The sequence below is a fragment of the Capra hircus genome, chromosome 15 (genome assembly GCF_001704415.2).
Source record: "Capra hircus breed San Clemente chromosome 15, ASM170441v1, whole genome shotgun sequence".
Taxonomy (NCBI): domain Eukaryota; kingdom Metazoa; phylum Chordata; class Mammalia; order Artiodactyla; family Bovidae; genus Capra; species Capra hircus.
The window spans coordinates 67,138,226-67,163,441 of NC_030822.1; the positions used below are offsets into that span (position 1 = coordinate 67,138,226).

At 38.0% G+C, this 25,216-nt stretch overlaps 1 protein-coding gene across 3 annotated transcripts in view; it reads right to left on the reverse strand.

Annotated features, from left to right (window-relative positions):
• SESN3 (sestrin 3) overlaps nt 1–25,216 on the reverse strand; it is an 81,501-nt gene that overhangs the window by 47,769 nt on the left and 8,516 nt on the right. The window contains exon 2 of one of the 3 annotated variants that reach the window (XM_018059865.1): nt 7,791–7,892. The exons of 1 other annotated variant lie outside the window; for it this stretch is intronic. The gene's annotated coding sequence lies outside the window, so the exon portion shown is untranslated. Of the gene's footprint in view, nt 1–4,766; nt 4,786–7,790; nt 7,893–25,216 lie in introns of those variants that run through there. One more of the 3 variants, XM_018059866.1, reaches the window with a different exon arrangement.

Below are 25,216 nucleotides of genomic sequence, written 5' to 3' on the forward strand. Positions count from 1 at the left end.
AAAATTCTCATAGTGTAGCTTCTGATGGAAAAGAAAGTGAAGTCACTCAGTTGTGTCCGACTCTTTGCAACCTCATGGACTGACTGTAGCCTACCAGGCTCCTCCCTCCACAGGATTTTCCAGACAAGAATACTGGAGTGGGCTGCCATTTCAAAGAGCTGTAACTATGCTACAGTTGAGACCTGTGAAAATAATCATTTTCTAATAATCAAAAGACTTTCCTTAATTTGTCATTCTCCTGATAGCTCCTCCCATTTTACAAGCTGGCTTATATACAGACGTTATCCATGCAACTTTTTGTCCTTTCTTATTCTGTCTGAACTAACTTCACTTATTTTAACTAAGGATGCCCTGTACTTAAGGTGTCAATATTAGCAGACTGGGTTCAGTCTTCTAGTTACCTCGAAATAAATAACAATCATTCATATAACTTACGCATCATCAATTTTTAAGCACTGAAATGATATTCAATGGGAACTAGAACACTGCACTAAGCATTCTAAGTTAAAAACACATATTCAAATCAACCACCCACCCAATCAATATGCACTAACTGAACTGTTTATTGTTAAACAGTTTATGCAATAGCTCTTTTAGGAATATACAAAGTATAAAAAGCTACCCAAAAGAAACTTTCAAACTAGCTGGTGAAATTAGGCATATATACTTCTAACAATAATAAACAGATATATAACTGAATGGTATAGGCAAGGTGATACAATGAAAACAGTACAAAAAACCTGAGTTCGTTTCCCTTCTCAAGCACTGAGAGACCTTGACCAGCTTCTGGGGCATCAATTTTCTCATTTGAAAAATAAAAAATGAGAAAGATGATCTCTAAGGGCCTTTTTGCATTAATATTTTCTGGTTAATCACAATGTGGTGACAGGTTCTAAAAGCTCGTAGAAAGTTTTCAGAAGAAAACCAATTTGCTTTAAAATTGCTTTCTCATTGCTTTCACTAGTTTAAAACAAATATTGTTTTAAAAGTAACCATTTTTTTTATAGTGTATCAATCAACTGAGAAAGAGTTTTTGGTAAAATGTTATAAAGCCAAGATAACCTATAAATATATACTATATAATGTATATATCTTTATAACAGAATGACTTTAAAGTATATCTAAGATTCTTTTCAATGATCCAGGTAAGACTGAATCATACTCTAAAGAAGCTAAAGAGAAAAAGATCCATTTCTTGTCAGGATCCATGTTGCTTAAAGGTTTTCTTCTCGTTTTGTTTTTTTTTTCCTGGCCAAATAAATCAAGGGATCATGTTAAGCTCCTTTGTGTGAATGATGAAAGTAGTCTTGTAAGTAATCCTCATAAGATTTATACTTTTATAAATATCATAAATAATTTTTCAAATTCATCACAAAATAATACATGGATCTGTTGACTTGTTCTCATATAACTCTACTTAACAACGTGTTAGAGAGTTTTGGCTTTCGCATTAAGAATTACTAGGCCTGTTTATAGGGCTTCCCTGGTAGCTCAGCTGGTAAAGAATCCACTTGCAATGCAGGAGACCCTGGTTTGGTTCCAGGGGTGGGGGCTTAACGGTCCCCTGCAAGAAGGGATAAAGGATAAGCTACCCACTCCAGTATTCTTGGGCTTCCCTAGTGGCTCAGATGGTAAAGAATCAGCCAGCAATGCAGGAGACCTGGGTTTGATCCCTGGGTTGGGAAGATCCTCTGGCGAAGCACATGGCAAGCTACTCCAGTCTTCTTGCCTGGAGCATACTACAGTTTATGGGGTCACAGAGAGTCAGACACGACTAAGCGATTCAGCACAGCACAGCACAGGCCTGTGTATATTCATGGATTTTAATTTTCCCTATTGTATTTTTAGAGAATTTACACAATCTTAAGAGGTCTTCAGCTGTTTCTTCCCTTGAAAACAGTCACCAAAAGATACAGGACTTTTCTCTTCTATGTTGTTGCTGCTGTTTATTTGCTAAGTCATGTCCAACTCTTTGCAACCCCTTGGACTGTAGCCCATCCGTTTCCTCTGTCCATGGGATTTCCCAGGCAAGAATACTAGAGTGGGTTGTCACTTCCTTCTCCAGGGGATCTGCCCGAGCCAGGGACCAAACCGACATCTCCTGCTTAGCAGGCAGATTCTTTACCACTGAGCCACCTGGAAAGCCCCTTTCTCTTCTATAGGAAGAAGAGAACCATACAACCATTGCTATGCCAAACATGTATACAACTATCAGCATGTTGGCTGACAGGTCAAGATGTCTCACTCAAATGCTGGCACCTGTGCTGGTTGTCTAATAGGTGTCTTGCTTCCTCTCCACTTGGGCGGCATTTGCTTCCTCCAAGTATGGCAGCTAGGTTCCAAAAAGAAGCCTATGAATGCAAAGGTTGAAGCTGCAGACCTCCCTCATGAGTTTTAGTGTTAGCCCTTCGAAGTGTAATTTTACTTTGTAAAGCAAAGGATTTTAGTTTTCTTAGTCATGCTCCAAACTATCTTTTCTCCAAGAGGAGTGTACAAGAAGTGGGAACAACACTTGAGTTTCTTCAGGACAATTATATAAGTGATTACAAGATCTAAGGATTAAGTTCACATGACAAAGTATATGTCTAAATCAATAAACTAGTCCCAAAGATAGCTTTTAGAGGATTTAAACAAGAATCAAATGGTGATTTTATATTATGCTTGAGTGGAAGTGAACTTAATGAAGCTAAGACATTTACCCATGAGGATACAATTATTTTCAATAACATTTGAATAGACAAATATGATTATCTAATGAGTAGAATTTAGTTGGCAAATATTTTTAAACCATTTCAAGGTATCAAAGGACAGCTGCATTTCCGATTGCCAACAATTTCTTTTATATTTTGTTAATGTTATTACTTGATTTCTCAGAGAAAAATATGAAAATGTCAAATAAGAATGATATATGGAACAGAGGCCCCAATTCAAATTCACAGATAAACACTGAGGCAGTATTTATTTCTATTGTGGCAAAACATGAAATATACATTCATGAGTCTTGAATGGCAATGTTTTACAATATTTTAAGGCAATGAGTTTCAAACAAGTGTTTCAAAAATACACTTGTCCTCAGGGGAAAAAGTAATGCATTATAATGGTAATAGTGCAGCACCCAAGGCAGCAGGTAAATAATCTCTTCAAGCCTTGATTTATTCTTTGGTCAAGTGGGGATGGAATCTCAACTTTATAAGATATGTTCTGAGGATTAAATGAGATAAGGTACAAAGGAAAAAAGTCTAGTAATGTGTCAAGAATATAGTGGGCACAAAAAGAAAAGTAGCCCTATATTTAAGTTTTGGATAGAATTCCTGGCAAGGGTTACTAATTTCCCCCATTATGGATCGTGTTCCCCTTAAGAGCCTCATGAAGAAACACATTACACTATTGTTAGTACAATACCCCCCATATTTGTGTGCTCTCCCCACCTCTGTAGTTTTTCTTTCTTTGATTTAACTTTTTATTATCACTTTTACTCATGATGGAAAAAAATATACAGAGAGCAAACAAAAGTTCCTCATAATTTTATCATACTGAAACCACTACTACTGCTAACATAGTGATTTCTCTCCTTCCAATATGGTTTTCTAGGCTTATTATATATGCAGATGGATAAAAACAAATGTACTAGAGATCATGATTTTTTATAATTTTTAAATTTCTTTTTATCCTAAACATATATTTTAATAATGTTATAATAAATTATGTTTTTAGCCTTTAATTTGGTTGATGGGTTCATGACAGTTCCCTCTGGGCCCCTCACAGGTGACATATTTTAAAGGCATCTGTGATCTCCAATAGCCCAATTATTTTAAAAAGTCTACTGAATTTCTATATGCAATTTATAACATCTATAATTAGTAAATTTACTAAAGTAATCACAGTATTACAATGAATTAACTAAAAGCCAAGGGTAATTGGAAAGAAAAAAAAGGGAGGATAACCTTTTCAATTACAGTCATTCTGCTGCATCACAATATATGTGCCCCTAAAAATTTCACTGAACTGTGCAAAATCATGCAATAAAACTAACGGCTTACAGGGAAAATGAAGTTAAGGGCACAACACTTAAAAAACTGCATCAGTTTTACATTTTAAAAAAGGAACCTAATAAAAAATGATATCAAAAGTTTCATACATATTAAATTGCTAAAAATGACATAAGGATTAAAATAAATATGGCACATTACCTTGAAAAAGATCTGACAGTTGTTTGTGGAAGTGGGTTGGGAGTTACAAAGCAGTAAGGAGGAGGATGATCTGAAACTGGATGGAAAGCTGTGACACCAGATCTGGAGGGTAAAGGTTTGAGCAACATGTGTGTTTAGGGTATTCCTAGGCAGCTCAGGTCAGCTGAGTGTGGTTTTCTGAATTCACTGAACATTTCTCTCTGATGGAATTGCCCATAAGCAAATGCAAAATTCACCATCATGCCCAAATTATTCCCTGATACATCAATTGGAACAAACTGATGTGTTACAGTAGAACTAACAGCACTTTGCACTCTGACACTACATCAATGAGGCACAACTCTCATTAAGACAAAAAGTAAGACTAGAAAAGTTTATTATCCCTGTGGACCACATGACTCAATACTATTTAATAAGTAGATGTGAAATTGTTTTTATTTTTTAAAAAAGTTAATTTGACAATGTTCACAGACAAGGGGAAGGCAATGAACAAACTCAAATGTGCAAATTCTGTTTTTGATTGTCAGACAGTTCCTGATAAGTAATACTCTATAAATATATACTTATCTTACTTACCGGAGAAGGCAATGGCACCCCACTCCAGTACTCTTGCCTGGAAAATCCCATGGATGGAGGAGCCTGGTGGGCTGCAGTCTATGGGGTCACTAAGAGTCGGACACGACTGATGCGACTTAGCAGCAGCAGCAGCATCTTCCTTATATTAAAGGTTTGGTCATACCAAAAAAAAGTAAAACAAAACTAGAGTCAATTCAGGCAGTTTATAATTTGATTTGCATTACTTGAAGACCAAATCTAGAAAAATATATCCAATTTTATCCAGGAAAATGAGATATTCTGATATTATTAGCGTGATAAAATAGGATATAAATCACAGATAACCATCAACTACTTCCTGTTGCATAGTTAAAGTATGTTTGTTAAAAAATAATGACAAATCGCGTTTGGGGGAGAATGGATACATGTATGTGTATGGCTGAGTCCCTCAGCTGCTGTCTACCTGAAACTATCACAACATTGTTAATCAGCTATGCTGCTGCTGTTGCTAAGTCACTTCAGTCATGTCCGACTCTGTGCGACCCCACAGACGGCAGCCCATCAGGCTGCCCCGTCCCTGGGATTCTCCAGGCAAGAACGCTGGAGTGGGTAGCCATTTCCTTCTCCAATGCATGAAAGTGAAAAGTGAAAGTGAAGTCGCTCAGTCGAGTCCGACCCTCAGCGACCCCATGGACTGCAGCCTTCCAGGCTCCTCCGTTCATGGGATTTTCCAGGCAAGAGTACTGGAGTGGGGTGGTTGATCGGCTATACTCCAATATAAAATAAAAAGTTTAAAAAAATAATGACAAATAGGATTTTCAAATTCCAAAGTTGTAACCCAGTAAAATTTCTATTGATCAAAAGTTATTTTTAAGAAGTATAGCTAAGTTACTCATACAAACACTAGATCAGTGACTGTTTCCTCTCATGTTAGACAGAATAAAATCCAAATAATCTCAATATTTCTTCTGCTTTTAAAGGCCCTGCTGCTGCTGCTGCTGCTAAGTCATTTCAGTCCTGTCCGAATCTGTGGGACCCCATAGACGGCAGCCCACCAGGCTCCCCCGTCCCTGGGATTCTCCAGGCTAGACCACTGGAGTGGGTTGCCATTTCCTTCTCCAGGGCATAAAAGTGAAAAGTGAAAGTGAAGTCACCCAGTCGTGTCCGATTCTTAGCCACCCCATGGACTGCAGCCCACCAGGCTCCTCCGTCCATGGGATTTTCCAGGCAAGAGTACTGGAGTGGGGTGCCATTGCCTTCTCCTTTAAAGGCCCTAGAAATAGAAAATAAAATCTATTACCTCTCTTGATAATGACTGTGTCCAGCAACTCTCAATCAAGAAATTAAAACGTATTTACTTAATTTCAGAGTTTATACATTTATAAGAAAAACAAAAATCATGACACAGAGATGAAAACTCCTTGACAACTAGTAAACAAACGAACGTGAAAGCAGTTCGTTTCTGTTTATGAGATAGACATGGGGGTGACCCACTGAATTTCTATATGCCTTCCTTTTATTTCTGGATATTGAGAATTTCTATCTACACTGAGGGAAAGTAAATACATAAGGAATAGTTGGAAGTGCGGTCATCATAGTGTTAAGCAGGTTAGCTTGTATACCTGGTCTTCTCATCTATGAAATGGAGTAAGTAATTCTACCTACCTCGTAGGGTAGTATGGTGTAAAGCCTAAAATTAAGGCTCGATATTATGTGCTCCTTAGACATATGATGAAATCAGTTCAGTTCTGTCACTTAGTCATGTCCAACTCTTTGAGACCTCATGGACTGCAGCATGCTAGGCTTCCCTGTCCATCACCAACTTCCAGAGCTTACTCAAACTCCTGTCCATCAAGTTGGTGATGCCATCCAACCATCTCATTCTCTGTCATCCCCTTCTCCTCCTGCCTTCAATCTTTCCCAGCACTAGGGTCTTTTACAATGAGTCAGTTCTTCGCATCAGGTGGCCAAAGTACTGGAGTTTCAGCTTCAGCATCAGTGCTTCCAATGAATATTCAGGACTGATTTCCTTTAGGCTGGACTGGTTGGATCTCCTTGTAGTCCAAGGGACACTCGAAAGTCTTCAGGAAGACCTCAAATGGCCCAATTTGCAAGTTCTTCTCCTTACTCTGCTCATGAAGATAAGGTCTCTTAGCCAAATAATCCTTCTTATCAAATGGACCAGGTGCAATTCCTGCTGATCCCTGAGTAGCAGGTTTCAGTTCCCTACCAACCCATGGAATTACTTAAGCAAGACATGCACAGATTCCCACAGGAACCAGGAGGTACCTCACTCTCTTGATAGTACAAACTCTCCCTCCCACGGTCCCTGATTGCTCACTCCTGAATACAACCTCCATATGGCCTGTAAGGCATGCAATGTTTTCCTCCCCTGGGCTCTGGTATATGTAACTAATAAGCTGTTGATCTCATCTATCTAGTTTTGAGTGTTGTTTCTTTGGTGATCCCCATGACCTAAAGCTAGGAATCCCTTCCTCACTAACTGGATGAATAGGAGGCTATTGAAACAGGTAGTAAAAATACTATATGAGCTAATACCTGTCAAGCTCTTAAAATAGTGTCATATTATCTATTATATATGTGCTTGCTATTATAATTACGCAACACTGAGTTCACAAAGTTCAGTGTAACTAGTCAAAGAGTTTAAACATTAAGTTAAAGAAAAGATTTATAGAATAGATTGGATTTAGAAAGCTACTGACTCACAGCAGTCCCTTAGTTCAGTATTTTGCTCAACAAATAACCAAATTAAAAATGGAAAATAAAATTAGAAAATAAAGCTACTTAAGTGAGAAATACTCATTTACAAAATAATTGATTATACTCTATAATGAGATGATCACTTTCAAGAATTAAAATAATTAAAAATGTAGAAAGTCATCAAGATCACATCACTCTACCTTAAAAGTAATACACTAGCATATTTGGGTAACTGAGGCTTTATTCATGCCTTTATAAATAATAAGATAAATAATCTATGAAAATCTATAAAAAACCAAATACATACATATTTTCTATTTTTACCTGCTTTCATAATAATTTAGTAAAGGTCTTCCTTTCCAACCACACAGTAAGTTCTCCAAAATCTAGTTCATATTCTGTATATTTTTGTATTCTTCAAATGCCCTAAAACATAAATACTAATTAAATACTATCAAATTAATACATAAGTACTAATTAAGCTGTAAATTAAATTACTTCACAAATTAATTAACTTTTCTTATCTTCAGGTCCTAACTGAAAACACCTCTAGATGAACATATAATATTCAAATTACAGATTTCACACATTTCTGAAAATTATACAAGTCTCATCTATCATACAGTATACAAAAGCAGAATACAGTTGTAGCTATCTTTTGAATTCTAAACTAAAGAGAAAAAGTAATTTTCTGATTAAATATTAGTAACAACATAAATAAAATTCTGAAATGACTGCTATAACATAAAGGAATACTGTATAGAAATAGCTACAATACTGTCATTCATTTCCAGATTGTATATATCTGTGTCTGCATATCTGAGCACTCGTTAGTGTCAACTACAAATTGGCACTTACCAAGAGCGTTGTCAATGACTGAACTGTAAAGGCATTTGCCATCTGCCATGGAGATTGAACCCCATGCTGCTATAGCTGTTGACCTTCAACAACCCCTGAGGGAGATCAGGGTGGAGTGAGGCATTCTGTGTTCCAGGGAATCTGGTGGGACAGGTCTTTAGATAGTTGGATGTTTTTAGGAACACATTTTATGATCTCAATCATTGCATCTCCTCAGATCTAGAGAAGCACTAAAACTCTTCATGGTGACATCAGATCCTCATGACTAACAAAAAACCTTTTGTAAAATACGTGCTTCATGGTACTGAACTACCCTTTCACCAAAACCTTATATACAGACTTTCCCCCACTGCCACTTTGGAGTAGTCTCTCAGTTATCTGAGATGCTGCCTCCCAGGCTGCAGTCCTCATTTTGTGGCAAAAAAACTTAACTCACAACTCTCAAGTGGTACATCTCATTTAGTCAACACGAGCCACTTACACACGTTATTATTCCCTGAGCAATCTATCCATAGCTTCTATTAGTTCAGTAGCTCATTTGTGTCTGACTCTGGGATGCCATGGACTGCAGCACAACAGGCTTCCCTGTCCATCAGGAACTCCCAGAGTGTACACAAATTCATGTTCATCGAGTCAGTGATGCCATCAAACCATCTCATCCTCTGTTGTCCGCTTCTCCTCCTACCTTCAATATTTCCCTGCATCAGGGTCTTTTCAAATGAGTCAGTTCTTTGTATCAGGTGGCCAAAGTATTGGAATTTCAACTTCAATGAAGAACCTTCCAATGAACATTCAGGACTGATTTCTTTTAGGATTGACTCGTTGGATCTCCCTGCAGTCCAAGGGACTCTCAAGAGTCTCCTGCAACACCATAGTTCAAAAGCATCAGTTCTTCGGTGCTCAGCTTTCTTTATAGTCCAACTTGCACATCTATACATGACCACTGGAAAAACCATAGCCTTGGCTAGATAGACTTTTGTTGGAAAGTAATGTCTCTGCTTTCTAATATGTTGTCTAGGTTGGTCACAGCTTTTCTTCCAAGGAGCAAGTTTCTTTTAATTTGTCACCATCTGCAGTGATTTTGGAGCCTAAGAAAATAAAGTCTCTCATGGTTTCCATTGTTTCCCCATCTGTTTGCCATTAAGTAATGGGACTGGATGTCATGATCTTAGTTTTCTGAATGTTGAGTTTTAAGCCAGCTTATTCACTCTCCTCTTCTACTTTCATCAAGAGGCTCTTTAGTTCTTTTTCGCTTTCTGCCATAAGGGTGGTGTTATCTGCATATCTGAGGTTATTGATATTTCTCCCGGCAATCTTGATTCCAGCTTTTGCTTCATCCAACCTGGCATTTCACATGATGTACTCTGCACATAAGTTAAATAAGCAAGATGACAATATACAACTTTGACGTAAGTCGCTTCAGTCATGTCCAACTCTGTGCCACTACATAGACGGCAGGCCACCAGGCTCCCCCGTCCCTGGGATTCTCCAGGCAAGAACACCGGAGTGGGTTGCCATGTCCTTCTCCAATGCATGAAAGTGAAAAGTGAAAGTGAATTTGCTCACTCGTGTCCGACTCTTAGCGACCCCATGGACTGCAGCCTACCAGGCTCCTCCATCCATGGGATTTTCCAGGCAAGAGTACTGGAGCGGGTTGCCATTGCCTTCTCCAGGGTATTTTATTTAGGTCATACCTGAATGGTCTAGTGGTTTTCCCTACTTTCTATGATTTAAGTCTGAATTTGGTGATAAGGAGTTCATGATCTGAGCCACAGTCAGCTCCCAGCCTTGTTTTTGCTCACTATATAGAGCTTCTCCATCTTTGGCTGCAAAGAATATTATCAATCTGATTTCAGTATTGACCATCTGGTGATGTTCATGTGTAGAGTCTTCACTTAGGTTGTTCGAAAAGGGTGTTTGTGATGAAGAGTGCGATCTCTGGGCAAAACTCTGTTAGCCTTCAACCTGTTTAGTTTTGTACTCCAAGGCCTAATTTGTCTGTTACTCCAGGTATCTCTTGACTTCCTACTTTTGCATTCCAGTCCCCTATAATGAAAAGGACATCTTTTTTGGGGTGTTAGTTCTATAAGGTCTTGTAGGTCTTCATAGAACCGTTCAATTTCAGCTTCTTCAGCATTACTGGTCAGGGCATAGACTTGGATTACTGTTGATACTGAATGGTTTGTCTTAGAAATGAACAGAGATCATTCTGTCATTTTTGAGATTGCATGGAAGTACTGCATTTTGGACTCGTTTACTATGATGGCTACTCCATTTCTTCTAAGGGATTCTTGCCCACAGTAGTAGATACAATGGTCATCTGAGTTAAATTCACCTATTCCAGTTTATTTTAGTTCACTGATTCCTAAAATGTCGAAGTTCACTCTTGCCATCTCCTGCTTGATCACTTCTAACTTGCCTTGATTCATGGACCTAACATTTCAGGTTCCTATGCAATATTGCTCTTTATAGCACTGGACTTTACTTCCATCACCAGTCACACCCACAACTGGGTGTTGTTTTTGCTTTGGCTCCATCTCTTCATCCTTTCTGGAGTTATTTCTCCACTGATCTCCAATAGCATATTGGGCACCTACCCACCTGGGGAGTTCATCTTTCAGTGTCCTATCTTTTTGCCTTTTCATACTGTTCATGGAGTTCTCAAGGCAAGAATACTGAAGTGGTTTGCCATTCCCTTCTTCTGTGGACCACATTTTGTCAGAACTCTCCACCATGACCCTTCCATCTTGGGTGGCCCTACACGGCATGGCTCATAGTTTCCTTGAGTTAGACAAGGTTGTGGTCCATGTGATCAGTTTCGTTAGCTTCTATGGATATCTATTAAATCCACGAACTTCTGTTTTCACCTGAAAGCATCTTCAATTTCCATCTCTCTTGGACTTGCTCTCTGTACTATCCTTCCCTTAATTTGTTCTAGTCTATTATTTCAAAATGCTACAAGCTCTTAATATTTTTATGAAATACATATTGTTAAAGGGAACAAAAGGTAATGAAGAGAAAGATATGGTAAAATAAGCTTCAGTAACCTCACTACCCAGAAATACTATGAATGAATACTATTCATTTTGGAGTCAATCCTTCTGTATTATCTTTTTACATTTTTAAAAAATTAAAAAAAAAAAACCAGTATCATTTAAAAAGGTCTTTTCCACCCAGTAACCTACTATGGATATCAGTTCATGTCAACCCATCCTAAGAGTTGTCCAGTATTTCATGGTACTTATGCCACAGATTTTAATCAACTCCCTTCTTAATAATAACATCAGAGTATTAAGTATTTACTGATGATATTTTACAAAAAAGAAACCTGTATGCAAAAAAAGATCTTATGACCAGATAACCACAATGGTGTAATCACTCATCTAAAGCCAGACATCCGGGAGTGCAAAATCAAGTGGGTCTTAGGATGCATCACTACAAACAAAGCTAGTGGAGGTAATGGAATTCCAGCTAAGCTATTTCAAATCCTAAATCATGATTCTGTGAAAGTGCTGCACTCAATATGCCAGAAAATTTAAACACACCCATGACCACAGGACTGGAAAAGGTCAGTTTTCATTTCAATCCCAAAGGCAAAGCCAAAGAATGTTCCAACTACTGCACAACTGCACTTATCTCACATGCTAGCAAAGCAATGCTCAAAATTCTCCAAGCCAGGCTTCAACAGTAAGTGAACGGTGAACTTCCAGATATTCAAGCTGAATTTAGAAAAGGCAGAGGAATCAAGAGAGCAATTCCCAACAAATGTTGGATCACTGAAAAAGCAAGAGAGTTCCAGAAAAATATCTACTTCTGCTTCATTGAAATGGGAATACCAGACCACCTGACTTGCCTCCTGAGAAGTCTGTATGCAGGTCAAGTAGCAACAGTTAGAACTGGACATGTAACAACAGACTGATTCCAAATCGGGAAAGGAGTATGTCAAGGCTGTATATTATTACCCTGCTTGTTAAACTTATGTGCAGAGGACATCATGTCAAATGCCAGACTGGATGAAGCACAAGGTAGAATCAAGATTGCTGGGAGAAATGTCAACAAGCTCAGATATGCAGATGACACCACCCTTGTGGCAGAAAGTGAAGAGGAAATTAAAGAGCTTCTTGATGAAAGTCAAAGAGGAGAGTGAAAAAGCTGGCTTAAAACTCAACATTCAAAAAACAAAGGTCATGGCTTCCAGTCCCATCACTTCATGACAAAGAGATGGGGAAACCATGGAAATGTGACAGACTTCATTTTCTTAGGCTCCAAAATCACTGCAGATGGTGACTGAAATTAAAAGATGCTTGCTCCTTGGAAGAAAAGCTATAACCAACCTAAACAGCATGTTAAAAAGTGGAAACATTACTTTGCCGACAAAGATCCATACAGTCAAAGGTATGGTTTTTCAAGCAGTTATGTATGGATGTGAGAGTTGGACCATAAAGAAGAGTGAGTGCCAAAGAATTGATACTTTTTAACTGTGGTGTAGGAGGAGACTCTTGAGAGTCCCTTGGACTGCAAGGAGATCAAAGCAGGCAATCCTAAAGAAAATCAGTCCTGAATATTCTTTGGAAGGACTGATGCTGAAGTTCGAATACTTTGGCCACCTGATGCGAAGAACCAACTCAATGGAAGATACTCTGATGCTTGGAAAGATTGAAGGCAGGAGGAGAAGGGGACAACAGAGGATGAGATGGTTGGATGGCACCAACGACTCGATGGACATGAGTTTGAGCAAATTCTGAGAGTTGGTGATGGATCAGGAAGCCTGGCGTGCTGCAGTCCATGGGGTCGCAAAGAGTCTGACATGACTGAGCGACTGAACTGAACTTGTAAGAGATGATTCAGCTGGAAATTAATCCCACAGTTAGATAAAGCTTAGTCAAGGAGGAAATGAATATAGTGAAGGACAAAAGATTACAAAGGATAATTTGGTCTTTTTCCTTAGCCTCTAATACACAGCACACTGACCAACATTTCCTGAAGGCTAGGTGGCCTAGCAGTGAGAACTATAAGGCTTTTCCTCTTCAGTGGGTGTGGGCACAAGAGGTAAAAAGGGTCGCAAGTTGCCAAGGGTGTCTTTAACAAGAGAAGTAACCCATAAATCCGAAATTGTAGGAACTGGTTAGAAAAAAAAATCGCATAATTTGTTAAACTTTTGTTTTTAATCTTGTCATTGCTTCCAGTGTTCCAGAGATAATTTGGTTTAAATATAATCAAGAACGGCTCATAATTTAGTCACTATTTTTATTCTTTATGAGAATAAAATTACAGCCAGTCCTAGGCAAGTATTTTTTCTCAGGGTCCCAATTCTAATCTTGGATCTGAGCTCCTCAAATTTTCTATTAATCTGAAGATAATGATTATCACTCATTAACTAAGTGAAGGAAATGTTCTATAGCATTTTGAAATATTCAGACAAAAAGTGCTATGTGAAAAAAAGATATGTTAGCTTAATCAGTCATGCAAGAACTGACAGGAAATATTCTCATACTTTACTTTTGCTGTACTGCTATTTTAGACCATGAAAATGCCTTTTAAAATTTCCTTTTTTATAAGTCTCAGAGTCAAAAGCTGACTGGCCATTGCCATGGAGACAATTCTATTTAAGGTACTATATTAGTCCTTTCCTCACAGAGGGAGGATAAAAAAGTGGTCAATAAAAAAGCACTGCTCTCCATGGTTGAGATTAAGTCAGTAAAAATGCTTCTTGGGCAGGCAACAGAGAGAAATTTGGGAGTGGGGTGGGAGGGGACAATTTAATATGGTCCATTACTTTTCCTGAGTAAGATCAACACAGGTTAAATTTTAGTACTAAAAGCAGAGAAAGTATGAGGAAAATTCCATTACCTCAAAATTAGATGCAACCAAATAGCAAAATAAGATTTCTTACATTCATTACCTAGATAGAACTATAACTAACTGAAATGATCTTTCCTTTTCAAAGGGTAATCTTTTTTATTCTTTTCATCTAGCTAGGGCCCATGTATAAATCCTTAAGTTTAATTTTCAGGCTTCCAGACATCCCATTTGTAACTGAAGAGTAAACTACCAGTTTACAAGTAAAAAAAAAAAAATAGTCATAATTCATATACATATTTAATCTTGTCTAAGAGACTCAAAATTATTTTTAAAAATGTGCCTATTCTAAATCTGTCTTGGAGACAAATATAGTCATTTCTCCTTCTATTTAAGAAAAGACATTCAAAATAATTTTATTTTCCATGAAAATAAAACATCAATCTTCCTTGAAATAAAAGTAACCTAAGATGGTAAAACCCATCAGAATCTACCAATGTTAGCACTAAAACACTTGTTTTTATGTAGAGGACGGATTTCAAGAGATATTTTCACTTGATTTCAGTCATAAACAAGTTTAAAAAACCCATCTTTTTTCTCTTAGAGTTCAGTATCTAGCAACAATATAATGATATATTTTTTCTCAAGGTGAGAGCATACTGTACCTAAAAGTCTGAAATCTATATTTTTTAAAAAGGCAAAAGAAATCTTCCTGATTCTAGAGCTGGTACTTGTCATTATTATCTCTAAAGAGTAGAGATTTAGTGTTGACTTAATTGGAAACAATATCTTCCTTTTATGATATTTCTCAAATAACTGATAACACAGACTGAACATAAAATGGATGCATAAATTTTAATTTGCAGAAGTATTTAGTTATTAATCCTAGACTAGCAATTTTCAGTCCAAGAGTGCTTCATGATCACCCGAGGGTCTTATTCAAATCCAGAGTGATGGGTCCCACCTCCAGAATTTCTAATTCAGCAGGTCTGGGATGGGGTCCAAGAATCTGCATTTCTAACAAAAGTCCCAGGTGATGCTGATACTGCTGGTTCCAAGATCACCCTTTAAGAACCATTGTTGTAGACCTTAAACAAACTTCTCAGACTAAAGAACTGTTATTCCTTATTAATAAAATACTTCAATCTTTCCCCAAATGAACTATTTTAAATAGAACATCTTCAGTCCCTGGGGAAAAACAGTTAATCACAGCAATTTGGAAAGGCTATTCATTCAATCAAGACTATATTAATTCCTAAAAATTGCTATCTATTGGCTGGATAACTGCTGTGAGGTTACAGTGACATTCAGGAAAATAAACCTCTGACCAGCAATAAATAGCTTGTGTTCCCTGTGAATCCTTGAAAAACAAGTATCTACTATCAAATCATGCAGAGGAACTTAGTACTTGAATGTAAATTTTTCTTAGAAATAACTGCAAGCCAATGATGCCAATTACATAGGTTCCAGAAAAATGTACGTGTATTGAGTTTCTGTGAGTCCAGTGTAGCTTTTCCACTGATTTCCATCTTCATTTTAGAAATCTTTGATCTTGGACTGATTGATCCATAACTGACAACACATTATATATACATATTTTTTCTTTGTGTCTCATTTTAATGTAATGAAAGACATTATGGATATAGACAGAGACACTGAGGCAGGCACAATTACTATGAAAATGGACTTGTTCCTCTGTGACACTGTTACTGTTGGCATCTGGGTTTGTATAGTTGGCAACCCACTCCAGGGATCTTGCCTGGAGAATCCCAGGGATGGGGGAGCCTGGTGGGTTGCCGTCCATGGGGTCAGACATAGACGACAGACACAGACACAGTCTATGTCGGACAGAGAGTTGGACACAACTGCAGCAACTTAGCAGCAGCAGCAGCACTTAGGAGATAATCTAGGTTTGGGTTTGTTGTTACTTTGGTTATCCTTCAATGTACCACACGCTTCACCCATCTCTGATAATGCCTTGGACAGCACTTTATATTTTAGTTTTCATGTGCTCTACAGCTCTGTCAGTTAATTACCCGTAAACACTAAAATGCATTAAAATGACTATAAAGATAGAATTTTAAAAAAAGACCTTTTTATAGTAACAATGTACTCCTCTCCTTTTTTTATGGTCATGAAAAGCATACCTGTCACTGAACAAAAAAAGTAATGAAGAAGCCAGGAGTTCTAGAGGACAAATTACTTCATTTTTACGACATCAGAGTACCTTTCAGGAAAGGTAACACAGTGGTTTGTTAAAAGCTAAAGTTACTAAATGCACACTGCCACATAAGGTTCAAATTTTACTGGCACTCTAAAAGACGCAACACCCTACTAGCACACTGGTGGTAGGATCCTCAGTTTCTCAGTAAGAAACGGCTTCTATAAATGTCTGAAGTTAAATGAAGCTATCATCCAGGTAGTCATTAATTTTCAGTTCTTTCCATTCGCCGTTGTGGCAAATACATTCCCTGCAGAATCTTTAATACAGACCATTAATAAAGGAAGAAACAGAAAAACACATGTACTTCCCATCAGAAGTTTAACATCAATTAAAAGTAAAATATTTTCAATTAATGGCTGCTTAGACATTATGGAAATTTGTGTTTTTTTTTTTTAAAATCAAGTGCATAAGATTCAGGATTACTTCATAAGATAAAAAAGAATAAGAATGATCATTTCATATCAATACATGGATTATGTAATTTAATTCTCCCATATATAATCATAACCAAGCAATCATAACAAGGGTTGGTCAAGGGAACTCTCTATCAGATCTAGTTTGAAGGACACATTATTAAAATGCATAGCTACCAATCATCATTTCAATGAAAGCTCTGATTGACTGACCAGGGTTTGAATCTTGCCCAGGACACTGGCTGGGTCATTGCTGTGGGTATCAGTAGATCTCAACCACAGAAAACATCATATATTGATGCTTCTAAAATGTGTGACTTGGATAAATGGTGTCATATTATATTCACTGCTTAAATGCTCAGTGTGAAAATTTTTTTAAGTTCATCTCCATAATAAGTATTCTGAATAGCTAATGATTTTCCATGCTTAAATTATTGACAGTCATCACTTCCCCTCACTACAGAAGGATTCTGTTTTGATGGAACTGTCCTCCCTTCACACAGCCTCCAACACCAACATTCAGGTATCATTGCATTCAGATGCCAACCCTTGTCAGCTATGGACCATGCGTTTATTTCACTTATATGACACATTTCTCAAGTGTCACTATGTGCATGTTTGTGGAAGGTAGGTAAAGAATTAGGACTTTAATGGAATAAAACAAGGAGTTCAACACTTTACAATTATTTACTATAAAAACTACAGTGCTAGTTGTACTGCCAGTTTGTAGTCATAAGGAACATCTATGGAATTACCATATATGCTTTTCATGTGACACCTCAAAGACAGTAAGAGTAACAGAGCTCTGAGATCCTAACACGGGTTTTCTGACCAGCACAAAAAGAGATTCTTAATTAGTTATGCATTCAGTTCAGTTCAGTTAAGTCGCTCAGTAGTGTCCGACTCTTTACGACCCCATGAATTGCAGCATGCCAGGCCTTCCTGTCCATCACCATCTCCTGGAGTTCACTCAGACTCATGTCTATCGAGTCCGTGATGCCATCCAGCCATCTCATCCTCGGTCGTCCCCTTTTCCTCCTGCCCCCAATCCCTCCCAGCATCAGAGTCTTTTCCAATGAGTCAACTCTTCGCATGAGGTAGCCAAAGTACTGGAGCTTTAGCTTTAGCATCATTCCTTCAAAAGAAATCCCAGGGTTGATCTCCTTCAGAATGGACTGGTTGGATCTCCTTGCAGTCCAAGGGACTCTCAAGAGTCTTCTCCAACACCACACTTCAAAAGCATCAATTCTTCGGCGCTCAGCCTTCTTCACAGTCCAACTCTCACATCCATACACGATCACAGGAAAAACCATAAACTTGACTAGATGGACCTTAGTCGGCAAAGTAACGTCTCTGCTTTTGAATATGCTATCGAGATTGGTCATAAATTTTCTTCCAAGGAGTAAGCGTCTTTTAATTTCACGGCTGCAATCACCATCTACAGTGATTTTGGAGCCCCCAAAAATAAAGTCTGACACTGTTTCTACTGTTTCCCCATCTATTTCCCATGAAGTGATGGGACCAGATGCCATGATCTTCGTTTTCTGAATGTTGAGCTTTAAGCCAACTTTTTCACTCTCCTCTTTCACTTTCATCAGAGGCTTTTTAGCTCTTCTTCACTTTCTGCCATAAGGGTGGTGTCATCTGCATTATCTGAGGTTATTGATATTTCTCCCGGCAATCTTGATTCCAGCTTATGTTTCTTCCAACCCAGCGTTTCTCATGATGTACTCTGCATAGAAGTTAAATAAGCAGGGTGACAATATACAGCCTTGATGTACTCCTTTTCCTCTTTGGAACCACTCTGTTGTTCCATGTCCAGTTCTAACTGTTGCTTCCTGACCTGCATCCAGATTTCTCAAGAGGCAGGTTAGGTGGTCTGGTATTTCCATCTCTTTCAGAATTTTCCATAGTTTCTTGTGATCCACACAGTCAAAGGCTTTGGCATAGTCAATAAAGCAGAAATAGATGTTTTTCTGGAACTCTCTTGTGTTTTCCATGATTCAGCGGATGTTGGCAATTTGATATCTGGTTCCTCTGCCTTTTCTAAAACCAGCTTGAACATCAGAGAGCTCACGGTTCACGTATTGCTGAAGCCTGGCTTGGAGAATTTTGAGCATTACTTTACTAGCATGTGAGCTAGTAGTGCAATTGTGCCGTAGTTTGAGCATTCTTTGGCATTGCCTTTCTTTGGAATTGGAATGAAAACTGACCTTTTCCAGTCCTGTGGCCACTGCTGAGTTTTCCAAACTAGCTGGCATATTGAGTGCAGCACTTTGACAGCATCATCTTTCAGAATTTGAAACAGCTCAACTGGAATTCCATAACCTCCACTAGCTTTGTTCGAAGTGAGGCTTTCTAAGGCCCACTTGACTTCACATTCCAAGATGTCTGGCTCTAGATTAGTGATCACAACATCATGATTATACATATCAATCCAAACAACTCATATTAGATTTTGGAAAAATCTTGAAATGTACTTTCAATTAAGATGTTAGCCTTTGTAATATATAATGGCACTTGCACTGAATTCAAACAAGGCATGACAACTTTAAAAGAGGTACACAGCACTGTTGACAGATGCCAACTGACCTGACAAATATGCTTTCAAGTATATTCAGTATCTACAGATGTGGATCCATCCAAATTACATGCTATCTTTCCAGGTACTAAATAGGCAGGTCATCCCAGTTACATGTTTTTACAAATGGTAGTGCTTATTACATAGTTGGCTTCTGATTAATTTTGTATACCAGTAAAAGTAGATAGAATTACATAAAAATATATTTTAATAGGTCCTATTACTATCGATATTTTAATAATAAGCAATGCACAATTCAGAAAGGTCACCTAACTGAGGTGATGCAAAAAATTCCGTGTACTGATTCTATACCAAGAGGTCAGCAAACTCCTAACTGCTGCCTAAATCTGGTCTGCCATCTGTTTTGCTACTATGTGTGAAGTGAAAGTCACTCAGTCATGTCCGACTCTTTCTGACCCCATGGATTGCATAGTCCATGAAATTCTCCAGGCCAGAATACTGGAGTGGGTAGCCTTTCCCTTCTCCAGGGGTTCTTCCAAACCCAGAGATTGAACCCAGGTCTCCTGCATTGCAGGTGGATTCTTTATCAGCTGAGCCAAAAGGGAAGCCCAAGAATACTGGAGTGGGTAGCCTATCCCTTCTCCAGTGGATCTTCGGACCCAGGAATCAAACTGGAGTCTCCTGCATTGCAGGGGGATTCTTTACCAACTGAGCCATCAGAGAAGCCCCCTTTCCCCTGCTACTGCTTGAGTGCTAAGCATGGGGTTTATATTTGTAAATAATTGGGAAAAAAATCAAAAGAATGTTTATGATGTCAAAATTATATAAAATTAAAATTTCAAGACCCCTAAATAAAGCTGTATTGGAATAAAGTCACATCCATTCATTCTTAGTCACGTCTATGGCTGGTTTCACAGTACCGAGGCAGATCTGAGTAGGTGTCAAAAAGAGAGCTATGTAGGCCTTACTCTAGACCAGCAAGCCTCCAATGCTTACTACCCACCTCTTTGTAAAAAGTTGCCAAACCCTGATCTATACTATCTGCCAAGTAAGGGGCATAATCTTGAGGATCTCTTTGTGAGATCCAGAGGTATGACGCAAATGATCACACTGCTTAGGCAAGAACCCTCATGTTCTCCCTTTGTGCTTTTTCTGTGTCTAACAGGCAAGGACACTTGGTGTCTTTTGAATGAACAAATACATGAAAGATATTCACATAGTATGTGAATGGTTTCTAAATGTTCACAGCTTTTATATATCTTGCCTGCTTAAGAATATGGAAGCCATTAAAGAGTAATATCAGTGAGACCTAGAATAAGTGTAAAATGGCAATCCATACATTTTTACCAAAAAAGGACAACCGTTTCTACATTCTTATTTGCCGAAATAAATATTTTCCCTCATTTTAAGGGCACTGAACACAAATAGTTCTCTTGCATAGTCAAAAAATGTTTATAAGTTCATGTTAACTTTGAGTACTCAATAATCAATGTATTTTGCATAAAGAATATTAGAACCAGGACCTCGTAGTCATTTTAATAGCTATACAATATACAATAACTAATATCTCACAAGATTATTAATATATTGTCATATTTTCAAAAAAAACTATAACACAATCCTATAAATAGGATTCCACCCTTCAGCTGAGAATTCATTAATTTCAAGTAATATATTAAACAAAAAAGCTTTGATAAAAGAATTTGAACACTACTTGGAGTTTAGTGCTAAGATACCTATAGCTTACATGATTTTTTGTTTTAATTCTTTCTGAGTGGAGTAAATTTGCTGGCATAATTTGTTTTATTTGTTTACACCAAAAGAATTAGGACATACATATTAAATTCCTAATTGCAAATAAAAAGGAAACTTTCTCGGGAGTTAAAATTATTTGTTTAATTTATATTAAAGACATCAGCAGGTAGTGATAGGAGAAGGCAATGGCACCCCACTCCAGCACTCTTGCCTGGAAAATCCCATGAACGGAGGAGCCTGGAAGGCTGCACTCCACGGGGTCGCTGAGGGTTGGACAACTTCACTTTCACTTTTCACTTTCATGCACTGGAGAAGGAAATGGCAATCCACCCCAGTGTTCTTGCCTAGAGAATCCCAGGGACGGGGGAGTCTGGTGGGCTGCCATCTATGGGACCACACAGAGTTGGACACGACTGAAGCGACTTAGCAGCAGCAGCAGGTAGTGATATGCCTTACCATATGCCAGCATATGTCACCCAGCTTGTAATGAACCATTCTGGGCCAGTCTGACTGAGTACAAAGTGAGCAAAGATGAGCAAGCTTGATGGTGGCCCTTGGTTATCTCAACACTCTGATGATCATCACCCAATTTTTATCCCTCCTATCAACTCTTACTTGAATGTTGGATAAAACTGCATTAACACAGCTTTCTTATGAGACACAACAACCAATAGCCAAAAATACCCTCAGAGTCAACATACTAAATCATTAACCTTCTTGGTGTTAAGCACACAAATTAGGAAAGACAGCTCCTGTGAAGCAGTTACTTAGATTTCACAATGTATGTTTTTCCCTGGAAACGATGTTACCTCTAGTGGTTAGGTTTCTTGCCTAAACAGTAAAAGCCTATTGAATACACTAGTTATATTAATAGTCCTCTGGAACTAAATTAGATAGCTTACTGTGTTTCTATGGAAAATTCTGAGAGTTTCAACTAAGAAATAGCAAAACCACATCTTCCCACATACCCCTCTCCCTAACATAAACGCTGTGTAAGACTAAAAAATTCTTCTGGAGACACAGTATTGTAGGGATACTGGTAGGGGAAGAATAAAGTCCCAGGGTTTCTTTGCTTTTTTATAATCATCATTTCTTCCTTAACACAGAAAGCTGAAATGAATAGCAGGAACAAACGTTCACGCTACTTCTTATCTCTGTAAATTGACTCTTTACTGCAAAAAGTTTACCATAAAGTGAGACTGTTTCTTAGAGGTCCTCTTTAAGAGATACAATACTTAAGCTCAAAATGTTCCTAGACAGCATCTTTTGTCACAGACATCATAGCAGTACTGAATGAATCAGTATTAGTGAACTAATGAATGGCTGGTTGGCAAAAGGAGTGGGTCAAAGTTTGCTAGGAAATTAGGAAAAATATATCCTGGGATTAGGAAAGAATGGTCACACGATTAACAACAGATTTACACAGACAAAATAGCCAACTAGATACGTCAAAACTGTTTGACCTCAATTTAACCTTATAGAGAGAAAAATGTACATTTTTCATGTAAAATTAAAATAGTAGAAAATATCCAAACTTGAAATCACTCCTAGTAATCTCTTAGTAACCAAGTCCTATTAAGTTTTGTTAATTTTTACATTTTCTGAGTCTTGTAGATAAGGAAAACATGTGGAGGATAAGGAAATGCAGGGTTTATAGGTGTATAAAAGCCAGGCTTTGGAGTCAGACTGGTTTCAAATCCTGAGCCTGCCTCTTATTGGTACTATGACCTTAAGCAAGTAACCAAGGTTCTCTGAGTTCCAGTTTCTTCATCCATAAAGTATGAATAATAATTCTTTATGGGTTTGTTGTGACAATTAATTGTAATACACATGTAGGGCTTAAATACTTAGCACGTCCATTGCACATATGTGATATTCAATAGAAGCTATTATTGTTGTTGATATTATAAAATACATTTCAAAACTATGAGTTACAGTCTTAGATAATTATCATAATCTTCCACAAAATCCCGTTTTAGTTCCCAGTGAGGTAAATTTGACCTTTTAAATTCTGCATATAAAGAAACAGATTTCATTTAAGTGCCAAGTTCCATCTTTGCAACATAGGAAGATGCGAAAATAAAACATAAATCTAGAAATGAGAACATATACCTCTAGTGCCAGTAGCTCAAAGCTATACTTTGAGAAATCCCTGTTACAAGAAATGATATGGCCCTAGTCAGCCAGTTTTATGGCCATGCTTGTTATACACAGGATATGTTCGATACATTTTTTGTGAAACATAGGCAAAATGCCTGTCACTCCTTACTAACTTCAGGCAGCAAAATTCAAGGTGCTTCAACCCACTGTTGAATAACCTGTAATAGTCATGTGCTCCTTAAGTGGCAGTCAATATTCTGGTCCATAGACCAACAAATGACTTCTGGGAGGATCTAAAAAGCAAAGGCTAGCTAAAGGGTAGTCCAGGCCAACAACAAGTCTCTGGTTCACAGTTGCCAAGGGAGTGCCTGCTGGCTGAAGAGATCACAGCCAACTCTGGAATATCCCAAAGTAAAACACTCCTGGTGGGGAGGGTGGTAGGAGAGGAAAAGGCTTAGCCAGAATTATCTGGTGAAACAAACCCCTGGAGGAGACTTGCTGTGAAGCTTGAGGTTTTAAGATCATACCTCTAAAATAGCCTTCTCTGAGAGAGCTCTAGCTGACTCCAGGAGGTGCAGGATGTGTCCCCATTAAAGCAATCACCATTTCACATTTCTGAGAAGGACCAGTCCCTAAGGGCTGTGTCCTGATCCTCTTAGTGAATTAACATTCTGACTCCCTCCAAAAAGGGGTATGATATTCAATAGAAACATTCTCATGGTCACAAAAATGACCATGGTCACACCTTCTCAAAGTGGAGATGTCACAAGAGTTTTGAAGAAAACTTTTGAGCAACAAATAGAAAATTTGAGCAACAAATAGAAAATTTCAACTTTTGTTATTAAAATTCTAAAAGTGTTCAGATAAATCTTATTAATAAAGAGGGCAAAGTATGGCTATAAAGAATAGACATATCCTGGAAAATGAGAAAAATAATTGTCATTTTCTTGGATTATACTGTATCCAATATACATGTACTGCCAATATTTGCTAAAAACAAGCTTTCCAATAACTAGATCACAAATAAGAGGCAACCCAGTAGAGGAAAGATGTATATGTATGTAATATATATATACATGCAAAATACAACAAATCCAGTATACTTAAGTAGCGTGGCAGTCCAGACCATAGAAGGAAAAAAAAGAGTTTGAAGATTAGGAAAGCCTTTTTGGAGATGTTACAAGAGTTTTGAAGAAAACTTTTGAGCAACAAATAGAAATTCTACATGTTAATTGCAGGTTTAGATGGTATGTGTGTGTGTGTGCCCAGTTGCTCAGCTGTGTTCCATTCTTTGTAACCTATGGACTGTAGCTCACCAGGCTCCTCTGTCCATGGAATTCTCCAGGCAAGAAGAGTGGAGTGGGTTGCCATTTCCTACCCCTGGGCATCTTCCCAACCCAGGGATTGAACTCACGTCTCCTGTACTGGCAGGCAGATTCTTTACCACTGTGCCACCTGGGAAACCCTTAGATGGGACAGGACAGATATTTTCAAATAGTTTATAATGCAGCTACTTATAGATTTAAGGTAACTGCTATGCAACACAGGACTAAATGTCTTGGTTTGGCAATGTACGTGTTGTGTATTATGAATTCCACCTCCTCCTTCTATCCCTACTTCCACCACAGTGATGTCTAAAACAGACAGTCAGCTACTGGTAATCATTTGTAGGTCTTACCAGATCTAATCAGGTAGATCCTTATGCCCATGTCTTCAAGACCACGCTGAATTACAGCTGCCACAGCTTTGTGTACAGTGTAAACCAACCCCCCAAGCACACACCCACACCCACCTAAATAGAAAATGCACTATACCTTAGTGGGCTGCAATATTTAGGGACTTTCACATTTAGAGCTGTCCTATCTCCTATTTACCTTAGTGGTTTTCTTTTTCTTTATTGAAGCAATCTAGTTATCAGTTTTCTACACTGATACACATCTTTCTTCTGATTCTTTTCCCTTCTTCTGTATTGCTTCTCCCACACTTCTCGGCTTTCAAGAAAAGTAGGCTAACCTTGTTACTTAGGGCCTTTATTTCCTCTCCAGCCAAAAACTGACCA